This window comes from Monodelphis domestica, chromosome 5, assembly GCF_027887165.1.
Source record: "Monodelphis domestica isolate mMonDom1 chromosome 5, mMonDom1.pri, whole genome shotgun sequence".
Taxonomy (NCBI): Eukaryota; Metazoa; Chordata; class Mammalia; order Didelphimorphia; family Didelphidae; genus Monodelphis; species Monodelphis domestica.
In genome coordinates this window covers 53,667,573-53,679,857 of record NC_077231.1, presented here as the reverse complement: position 1 = coordinate 53,679,857, position 12,285 = coordinate 53,667,573, and positions in this window count along the sequence as shown.

Genomic DNA, 12,285 nt, shown 5'->3' with positions numbered 1-12,285 from the left:
TTAAGTCTAAAAATGGGCTAGGAGAGAGTTAATCCCATCTTCACAGAGGGCAAAAGTGAACAAGTACAATTCCCTGAAATCAGAAAAAGAGTTGTCTTACTCTCCCCAAGTGACTGTATTCAATCAAATAACTGATTAATCAGTACAGAGGGACTTTTTAGATAAGACATATGGATTACTTGATATGTAAAAATGAAAAAAACTCTTTGAATCAATCTTTGGATCTCACTGGGTTTTTGCTCAGCACAACCTAAGCCCATATGAAATAAGCGGAGATCGTCTGGCTTTATAATCACACAGAACTAGAGTCAAACAATTCTGCGAACTCTTTTCACAATTCCCACAACTGAATAAAGTTTTCTCACAAGAAAAATTGGACTAGACTCATGGTTGAATAGAAAAGGAACTGAGCTAGCTCCAGAATAGAGTCGCAAGACTACTACCACTACCACTTGCTTTTCTAATCCCCTCAATATCTCAACTCCTTGGTGAACAGATTTTTCTGCATTTAATCTATGACCATACCTTCCCAAGCTCTAGTTTGGGATTACTTGCCTCTTTCACTTCTGACACTATCATCACTCCAGTATAGCCCTCATCTCCTCACACAAGGACCACTGCAATTGCCTTCTGGTGATGGTCTTCCTTTATCACGTTTCTCCTTATTCCATCCACTCATGTTCATGACATTGCTCATTGCGCTCTCTCTCTCCTTCTCTCTCTTTCCTCCTCCCCCCCCCCCTCAATTGTCTTCCTATTTATTCAATAGCTCTTTCTTATATATACCTTTTCTGGATCTTCCTTTGGCCAGGCCCTTTAAATATATGTGTTTCCAAGACATTTTTCTTTCTTCTCTATACTATCTTATTTAGTGATCTCACGAGTTCCTGTGAGTTCCATTGTCATCTTTAGGTAGAGGATTTTCAGATCTATTTATTTAGCCCTAGTCTTTCTCCTGATCTCTCTAGTCATCACAGATTTCCTTTTGGACATCTCACACTATAAACATCTCAAATACAACATATCCAAAACTATCTCCCCCAATTCTCCCTTCTTAATTTCCTTAATACTGTAAAGGAAACTATCACCTTCCTATTCACCCAGGATTAAAATCTTGGATTCATTTCCAACTCCTTGTTCTCACCCCCAAATGTCTACTCGATTGCAAAATCTCATCACCTTTGCCTTCATGATGTCTCTCTGTAGTCACATAGCCACCAGCCTGGGACTGGTCCTCATTACCTCACACAGGAAAAAACTTTCTTGGTGCCTCAAGCCTTTCTCCACTCCAGTTCATCCTCAACTGCCAAAGCAATTTTCCTGACCTGTGGTTCTGCTGCCTATGCCATATCCTTCTTCAGTCAATGCCAATGAGTCCCTATTATCTCCAGGATCAAATATAAATGTCCTATTTGGCATTTAAAGGCCTTTATAACTTGACCTTACATCCCATTGAACTCTACAGTGTCGCAACGCTGACCTTACACATGACACTTGTATAATTGAAAATCTGTGTCCCTAAAAAAATAACTACATTTCCCAGGAGCCCAGTGCCTTCCTGTTGTTATGTACTTCCTGTAGACAGGGGATATTAGGAAAGGGTGTGAAGGGTCCCGCCTTTTCTTTGGCCCTTTTGGCAAGCATGGTGGTGGTGAGTGGGGATTTTGAAAGGGCTGATGGGCATGTGGTCTTTATTTTGTATCCTTTTTTCCTTTATGTTAAATGATCATTAATAAATCTCCTAAAATATAATATTTTATTATTTGATATTAATTTTAATTTTTACATACCACATCCACTAACTCTATGCATTGCACTGGCCATCCTCCATGCTCAGAATGCTCCACCTCATTACCTTCGCCTTCTGACTTTCTTCAAGACTCAGTTCAACTCTCGCCTTCCATAAGAGCCCTTTCCCACTCCCTACTCCTGCCCTTTTCTCAGAGATTACTCCCTATTTGCAATGTATAAATCTTGTTGGGAAGGGACTAAAACTAGAAAATTGTAGATCAAAAGAATTAGACTTTGTTCTCTGCTCTTATCAGGGGTTATTCAGACAAAGTAGGTCTGATGGAAGGTTGAGTGAGTTGCCTATCCAGGAGCTCCAAAGTGTGTTTTCCTCCTGGGACAGTCCAATCTACATGGTAGCACTGTGTACCATGTGTCTTGGGGAAACTCTTTAGATATTCATGAGAAAATGGGAGCCACTAGAGAAGGAGAACTATGTTAATTTATTATTGTCTTTACTTGGATAAAAAAAAAAAAGTTGTATAAAATAGTTCCAGAACAGGTGGTAGGAGATCCTGAACAAAAAGCTAAAGAGGCTCTACTTAATCCTGGAGATTTGGGAACCATTGATGGTTTTCCATGCTATGAATAAAGTAATAATGCCTTAGGAAGATTACTCTAGCAGCAGTGTGCAGCTGTATAGATTAAAGGACAGGGGAAGTTTTGATATGGGGAGACCAGGTAAGAGGCAATTAAGGAGTTCTGACACGAGGTGTTAAAAATTATTGAGCTTTAGTAAATGAAACATTTCAGTACTGTTGCTATAGTTTTGTTTAAATTACTTCCTGCTGCTTGGTCTCTTTCAGGGTTGCAGTAGAGCAGGGGGAAGGAAGAAGGAAGAAGTTTCTTTCCTCAGAAACAGATTTTTACAACTGGGATGGTGCCAGTGACATGATGCTTCAGCTATGGCCCAACCACCAGTATTAAAGGACTAGACTGTTATCTTGGAGCTAGAAGGGCAGAACTCAGAAGCAATGGAATGAAACAGGTACTCTATTGAGGCTCTGTCTAGACTCTCTCTTCTTTAAGTAGAGGGGATACTAGTGAGAGGTGATAGGAAGGAATGAGGAAAAAGAAAGGAAGATGTGTTGTGATAGGAGCAGAATCGATTATGTAAGGCTAAGTTCATTTTTTTAGTTATTAAAACCATTATTTGGACTTAATTGTCTCCGAGAATTAAGGCTTAGGCTATTGATATAGCTTGCTGATGGCCCAAGGTACAAGAAGTGACTCAAAAATCGGACTTGAGGGTTGTCAGGGGAAAGCACTAAAGGTACCCTCATTCCTGGATACCCCACATCTCTTAACAATGCCTAAAGTTATATTAGCTACCTTAACTGGAATATGGCACTAAGATCATAGTCAGCTAACCTCCTCCATCCTTATTTAAGAATATTTTGTGACAAAATATATATAATTCTATATAATTAATTAGGTATATTATTACTTATATATTAGGCATATTATAAGGTATACAATATTATGTATCATGCATATAGTATAACATACTATGTATCCTATTATAGATAATATGAATATTTAATTTATTATTCACAAAATAAAACTTGTATGATATACTATTAAATATAATTAAATATAATATTAAAAAAATCAGAATTGATCAGCCTGACCAACATAGGAGAAAAACTATTCAGCTGAATGAATGCTGTGTATTTACTGAGTATATTTTCTATGTTATGTCTCAGTAAACCTTCTTTTTTAAAAGCTGCTAAATTATTTAAGAGTGTCTCATCTTGTTCCTGAAGTTCCTATATGCAACAAAAGTGGTATGAGTCTTCTGCAGGGATATTGAGTCACTCAAAACTAATTCCTTAAATGCACTATCTATTCATATATCAACAATATTAAATATTTGCATGCAAAAGACTTTTTCCAATACTTGAGAAGATGTGATTTCCTCAGTGGATGTATTCTGCTAAAAAATGAATCAACAATGTGGTACAGAATGAAAGTCTTAAGATCGGACCTGGATTCCAGGCTTACCTTAGAAACTTATTGGTCGTATGAATATGGGCAAACCCTTCAAATCCTCAGAGCTTCATTTTATTATCTGAAAAAATGTGGATAATAATGCCTGTACCTCAGTAGCTGTTACACAGGTTGTTATAAAGAATTTGCAAAATTTGAGGCATTATATAAAATAAAGTTATTATTAATTCAATTAAACAAGTCTTTGAGAATTGTACAAGATAACAGGGGAAGGGATAAAAGGTACAATCAATCCTTCCTCTGATGGTGTAGCTGCCAGTAGCCATAAAATATTCTTTGCGTGGGTGAGCACTTAAAGGGAAAATGGGTGAAGGTGTTTAGAGCCAAGTGAGAGGGAACTTGAGGAAGAAAGAAAGACACAAAGACAAAAGGTTCAGTAGCAAAGGATTTGGTGTGCATGCTCCTCTGATGGGGGAAAGGGAGAGAGCCACACATGGACCCAGTTTTTTATTGCAGAATCAAAGGAAGAGGAATGGGATGTAGTTAATGAATATGTGACATGGCAAAGAATTTAACATTGGTTCGTTTAACAACCACAAGATCAAAGAGGTGGAGGCTAAGATAATTTAGGACTCAGCACCTGCCCAGAGGTTCAGTTGACCTTTGGACTGTAGACTTAGAGAATGGTAAGAATACCATCAGATTGGAGTTTCACTTTGTTCCAAGGATTAAGTAACCCATCATGAGAAATATAAGAACTATATTCATAAGTCTGTTCTATGAGCATATTGTTCACAAGAGTCAGTTTTGTACTACATATTTAATACCTTCATGATAAGTTTATGCCTGAATCCCAACAGATGGAACTTGGAGTGAACACAGGGAGTAAACAAACTATAAAAAATAAAAATACATAACAAATTCATTAGAGATGGCAACAAAGTGTTATTTAAGATCCAGTTGGTCCAGGAATTGATGCAGAGTGAAAGAAGCACAACCAGAAGAACATACACAGAGACTGATACACTGTGGCACAATCGAATGTAATGGTCTTCTCTACTAGCAGCAATGCAGTGACCCAGGACAATTCTGAGGAATTTATGAGAAAGAACGCTATCCACATCCAGAGAAAGAACTGTGGGAGCAGAAATGCAGAAGAACAACATATGATTGATCACATGGGTCAATGGAGATAGGATTGGGGATGTAGACTTTAAATGATCACCCTATTGCAAATATCAATAATTTAGAAATAAGTCTAGATCAATGACACATGTATGACCCAATGGAATTATTTGTTGGCTCTGGGAGGGGGGGTAGGGGAAGGAAAGAACATGAATCATGTAACCATGGGAAAAATATTCTAAATTAATTAATTAAGTTAATTTTTAGAAAAATATCCAATTGGGGGAGGAGGGAGTTATTACACCCCCTCCCCCCATGGTAAGGATCATTAAAAGATTCTTAAAGAGATAGCTTTTTAGCCAGACATTAAAAAATCAGAAATCCTTGGTGGGCTAGGGCAAAAACTCTGAAGGCATAGGGAACAACATAAGCAAAAGCATGGCAGCTGGAGCATGAGGCAGGTTTGGGGGATAGCGAACAGTCCAGTCTGGTTGGAATGTAGACTATATGGAGGGTAGTAGTGTGAGAAAATTATGGTGAAGGAAAGTGGTTAGTGGTTAGTGGTTAGAAGGAAAGAAGGATAGTGACATAGTGAGAATTTTAAATACCAGAAAAGAAATTCAACTTTCATTTAGTGATCAATAGCATCTAACAGCAATATGAAGGAATATATTGGAGCAGGGCAAGGGTGGGAAGTAGAAGAGTCTCTAAGAAGTTTATTGCAAATATCCAGGTGAATGGCAGAAAGGATTTACAATAGAGTAGTTGCAACAGGAGTAGAAAGGGGAGGGAGGTTACAAGAGACAGTACATAGATGGCAGCAATAAAGCTCAGGGCAGGAAAAAGAAAAAGATCAAAGAGAAGATCAAGGTTCAGACATGGGTGATTTCAAGTCAGAGGGAAGAACAGGCTAAAAGGGAAATTTTTTATTATTCTATTGTTTAGCTTCGAACATTTTGGTTTTAAGGAACTAGAAGGCCATTGCAAGGTGGAGCCACCGTGTGGAAAAGTTGAAGATAAGAGTTCCATGCATGCAAATACCAACAACATGGAAATGGGTTCGAATCAAGAACATAAGTGATACCCAGTGGAATCGAGCATCAGCTATGAGAGAGGTGGAGGGGGGGGTGGAGGAAAAGAAAATGATCTTTGTCTCCAGTGAATAATGTTTGCAAATGCTCAAATAAAAAAAAATAAATTATTAAAAAAAAAAAAAGAGTTCCATGCTTAGGGTTGGAGAGACCATTGTGGAATCCTTGAAAGATTTTGCTGATGTACCATGACTTCCCATGATAAAACATTCCTCCCAATTGGGAGTGAAGAGATAGATGAGGAGTGCCCAGGTCAAAGCACTAGGATTTATTTACTCACCTTCATGAGAGGAGGAGGAGAAGAATGAAGAAGAAGAAGAAGAAGAAGATGATGATGATGATGATGAATAAGAAGGAGGAGAAGGAAAAGAAAGGGAGGAGGAGAAATATGGGGAGAAAGAAGAGAAGATCCAGTGAAGGAATTAAAGAAGTAGCTGCAAAAGTAAGAAGAGAACCAGAGAAATGCTTTATTTGTAATGCTAAGGAGTAGATAGTGAATCATATCAAATGCTCCATAGGAGCACAATGGAATGAGCAGTCTGGATTTAGTGTAAAAATAGATAGGCATCAAATTCTACCACTGATGCATTCTAATTATTTTATGTCAGGTCATTCATTTAATCTCCCTGAATTTCAGTTTCCTTATCTATAAAATGGGAATAATGTCACAGATGTTCCAATAAGAAATTTAAAGTAATAGTGCCAACCTTAGACACAGAGACCACCAAACTATGTATAAGGACACCTTATGGCCACATACTGACTTAGAAAACAGTACATTAATATGATTTGTGTCCTATTGTATTTTTATCTGATTTTACTAAATATTTCCCATTTGCATATTAATTAATATAGCAGGTAGTATGTTTTACTCCTTGACATACCTTAGCATACTATTTAAATGCTAATTATTATTATAGACAGATAGGTGGCAGTGTTCAAATGTATCTTTAAATACTAACTATAAGACTCTTAATCTCTCTCTGCCTCAGTTTCCTCAACTGTTAAAATGAGACATATGATAGCATCAATCTCAGAGATATGAGGAGCAAATGAGATATTTGTAAAGCATTTAGCACAGTGCCTTTCACACAGTAGGTACCTAATAAATGTTTATTCCCTTCCATTTATTCCACCAGATAGTCAGAGTACCAAAACACGAAAATAGATTAAAAGCCTTGTTTTACTAGATAAAAAATGAATAATTTGACAAACCTTAGTAGGATTGCTAAATTTTATGTAGTTTATTGTTTTTTTTTTCTCCTGGATGTCAAAAACTCATTGATTTTTTTTTTAATAACCCTTACCTTCCATCTTGGAATCAATACTGTGTGTTGGTTCCAAGACAGAAGAGTGGTAAGGGCTGGGCAATGGGGGTTAAGTGACTTGCCCAGGTTCACACAGCTGGGAAGTGTCTGAGGCCAGATTTGAACCTAGAACCTACTATCTCTAGGCTTGACTCTCAATCCATTGAGCAACCCAGCTGCCCCCCAAAACTCATTGATTTTTAAAGCAACTATCATTAAAAGGAAACCCAACAATCCACAAAGTAATCCTGACTTGTTTGGAAACAGCAGGATGCTAAAATGGGCATTCAATATTTCTACAGATAAGTAAATGTAAAGTAATTGATGCCAAGAGAAAAGACTAAATTGTCTGCTACAGGCAAGTTGGGAGGAATGAAAAAATCGAACCCAAAAGAGAGATGGCATAGTGGAAGGTAGGGGTGGTAACATGAAGCCAAGGCTTAGAGCTTGCAGGTAGTAAAATAGACAGTCTAGCGGGCTAGTGGCACTCAATTAGCAAGAGATGCTAAAATCGAAACCAATTCTACAAAATTACTTAAAAAACAAAAACTTTTTAAAAAGCACCTTTCCTTTTGGTCACAGAAAACAGCAAAATTATAAAGAAATTCCACCTAAAGCATATCATCAAAAATGTAATTTGGCATAATAACTTTAGATAATGCCAAATCTTCTCAATCTTCTTTAATACTCTTGAGGCAAAGAGAACATCCATCAGAAAGAACATCTCTTTAATCTTGACCATGTCTTTGAATAATAATGTGACATTCTATAGCACTTACATCGAAAACCTTCAAAAATCTAATTATAAAGTATGTATAAAGTGATATGGTGCTTTGCTGTTCCTAAAATTAGGGAAATGGAGAATCCATTTGTATGGGAACTATTCAGCTGAGCATCAAGTAGAATCATAGTATAAGCCTTTTGAGAATCACTAAAAAGTCACAAAGTAATGAAATTGTGAGGAATTTTGTAAAGCATTTTACATTAAGATAAAACTAGTTTTTTTTTTTTTGAGGAAAGGCCCTTTTATTCTTATACTTTCTAGTGTTTTTTTTCTTTTATTTTATTTGGTCAATTTCAAACATTATTCCTTGGCTTCAAAAATCATATTCTATTCCTTCCTCCCTTCCCACTGCCATTCCCATTGCCAACGTGTAATTCCACTGGGTATTACATGTGTCCTTGATCAGAACCTGATAAAACTAGTTCTTAAACTAAAACCATCATCTCTATTTTAGTTGGTCCTGTGGAATAAGACATTTTAAATTATCTAAAACTATATTCCTATGCATATGTATCTTTATTTTCATATCATTTCTACAAATATATGTATATATTGCAAGATGATAAATTAATTTTTTTGTCTAAATGATTGGAACATGAAAATGCTTCAAAGAAAAATTTAATATCCACTGTTTCATCTTTGTAATCACAGGTACATCATATGTTTCTATGTACCACTTCAGCCATTGAAGATGCCAGTAAAGAATAATTCCTGACTGTTTTGGACTTGGGTTAGAAATGGGAAAAAGTACCGGTACCCATTGGTGGTGTGGTTGTAGTATGATAGCTGGAGCAGGGAGCCAAAGCTATCAGTCACTCTTACTTGCTCCCACTATTATGTGAGACAGACTACTCTTTTCTTTGGGCACAGCTTTCCCCTAAGTCAATTATTCCCTCTGTTCCTCTTATCTGGAAGAATAGTTTTCCTTTTAAAATAGGCCTAGGGAAATAATGAGAATGAATATATCAATACCAGCTTTGTTAATCAAGGCCACCACTAATTCTGATTCACTGTCTGGGGGGACTCTGGTAATCAATGTTAGCCCTAAGAAATTGTAGAGTTTTCTTCTCTGATTTGATCCTTTCCAGTTCCCTTTAGGACTTTGCTCCAGCAAATTTCCCTCTTTCTCAAGCAACTTTGTTCTTAACTTCTCCTTTGATTTCTTCCCTATCAGCTAGCAAGTCTAAATAAAATCTGTTTTACTCCCATCTATCTACTGTCTCATCTGCCTCTTTTACTTCCTTTACATTATCTTTTGTCTCCTTTACATCAAAGTTCTGGAAAAGACTGTCTAAAATAGATTCAACAAGTATTTAGAAAGTGAATGCCCATTTCACACAAAACACTACTAGGTTCTTGGGATAGAGTCTTGAGTTTATGACAAATATGCAGATATATATGATAAAATGATAGAAGTATGAAAGGAAGTAGAAAACAACAAGATTACATGAGAAATATAGAGCAGGTGCTCTAGGGAAATATCAGTGTGAATGGAGTAAAGGGGATAGGATGGGATGAAATCCATAGAAGCAGTAGTTGTTAAACTGAGCCTGGGAGAAAGAATTTTCCGTAGGTAGAGATGATAAGAGATGTTGAAGTTGGGATGGGGAAACATTAAATAGTTTAGTTCATGAAGAGGAATGTTGTGAATTGAAGTTGGAGAAGGAGCTGGATGCCAGATTGCAACTTGACTTTTTCTGCAATCCTTGATGGTCTGGTTCTTGTCTACAACCAATGTACTGAAGTTGTTCTCCCTACAGTCACCTACAACTGGATAATCACCAAAACCAAAGGCCTTTCTCCACTCCTAATCTTCTTTGACTCTTATAGGGAGGAAGCACTTACTAAGTGTTCTGGGTGCTGGTGGTAGAAGAGGAAGGGATGGAACTATATATTAAGTGCCTATTATGTGTCAGGTGATTAGAGCATTACAAATATTATCTCATTTGATCCTCACAGCAGCTCTGGGAAGTAGGTACTGTTATTTACCCCCATTTTATGGTTGAGATAACTGAGGCAGAGGTTAAGTGACTTGCCAAGGGACAAATACTTTTAAGTCTGGTTTTGAACTTGGTTCTTCCTTACTCCAGGCCAATGGTCTATCCATCACCCCCCCCCCTCCATGTCTCCTATGACTATGGACTCCTCTGAATAATTTATATATATATATATATATATATATATATATATATATATATATATATATATTCAGTTCCTGGAAGGCTCACAGTCCATCCCCCATCAGGGATCTAAACCCAGGGACCAAGGCAGAAAGACTCCATTTCCCAGAATGCCTTTGTCATGACTTTCCTTAAACCATGGCCCTTTCCTGTGGAAGACTCCATTTCCCAGAATGCCTGGGTTCTGGCATCAGGTGTATAAAGAGAAAGTCTCTCCATCTTTGTGATCCAACCTCCTGAAGGACCAGTCTGGCTGAAGCAGAGACTTGGGAGCCAGTGGGAATGGCCCATCCCAGGGTTCAATAACATTCAAGGATGTGACTCTGGACTTTAACCACGAAGAGTTGTGCCTGTTGGACCATTCTCAGAAAAACCTGTACCTGGATGTCATACTGGAGAATGTGCAGAATCTACTGTCTGTGGGACTTCCAATTCCTAGAGAAAATTTTATCTCCTGTTTTTAGCAAGGGTATGCAACATGGCTACTAGCACAAAAAGGCCCAAGGGGCACCTATCCAGAGGCAGAGACTAATTTTAAAGTGAAGGTGTTTACAAAGGTGAGCCCTTTTGTGGAAGGATCTGGTTCCCAGAGATGCATGAATGAGGGTCCCTGTGACTTTGAGAGAAATCTGTGACTCTAATATCAAGGTAAATAAAAATCCAAAGAGTGACTGTGAATTTGATGAGACTGCAGAAAAATTCAGCCAATATTCAGTCCTAAATCAGCATACAAAATTAACCTCAGGAAATGACTGTTATCAGGATAGTGAATACAGCAAATGTTTTCCTGAAGAAATAATACTTATTCAGTCATCCGAAAAATTTCTTGAAATGCCTATGTATCAAGGTAACCTAGGGGGAAATGGCCTTTGATCATAGTTTAGACCTCATTAGACATCCAAAAAATAAATGTGTAAAGAAGGTTTCTGAATGTAATAAAGATAGGAAACTTTCCAGACAGATCTCTGAGCTTTCTGTACATCAAAAAATCCACTGTGGAGAGAAACCTTATGAATGTAAACAATGTGGAAAGGCTTTCACACAGAAGTGCTCTCTTACTGATCATCAGAAAGTCCACACTGGAGAGAAACCTTATGAATGTAAACAATGTGGAATGGCTTTTACAGGGAGGAGCAATCTTGCCATACATCAGAGAATCCACACTGGAGAGAAACTTTGAATGTAAACACAACATACTCATGTAAATGAGGATATTACATCTAGGTGGGACATATCCTCATGGATAGCCACATTATTAAATAATAGTGACTCATTACAATTCGTTCTCAGATAAGTCTTAATCACTGAATTCCCATTCTCATAATTGTAAACTGTTGTACTACTTAACTTCCTAAATGTTAGCTTGCTTCTAAACATATGTTATAGATTGTTCTTTAGGTGTATTTTTAGGCATGAACTCTTTCCAGATTTTTTTAATATACTGGATCTTATTCTCCTACCTGTTGCATTGTTCTCTGCAAGTATACAACCATAACCTGTCCTTTTGACATCTGCAAGGACAGTTTATTCTACTGCAAGGACTGTTTATTCTACTGCAAGGATCTTAATTGTTTCAGGTGGACTTCTTCTTATTTTCATTTCTAATAGGTTCTCCACCCACATGGCACCTCTAGTCCCAGCTCTAGATACTTGAGCCCTGGTAGCAGATTTTGTGAGTTACCAACTAAAGCAGAAGGGGTATGATTGTGAAACACATCCAGAGGATGTGTATGACAAGACAGTCAGACAGGAGGTAGAAGGTAGCTCTTGGGTACAAATATCAACCACCCAACTGCTAACTCTTAATATTACACCATAATCATCAGAAAAAACATTTAGACCCAGGGTGTCTATTGATTGGGGAATGACTGAACAAATTGTGGTATCTGATGGTGATGGAATACTGTCGCGCTGAAAGGAATAATGAACTGGAGGAATTTAATGTTAACTGAAAAGACCTACAGGAACTGATGCATAGTGAAAGGAGCAGAACCAGGAGAACATTGTACATACAGACAGATACACTATGGCACAATCGAATGTAATGGACTTCTCTACTA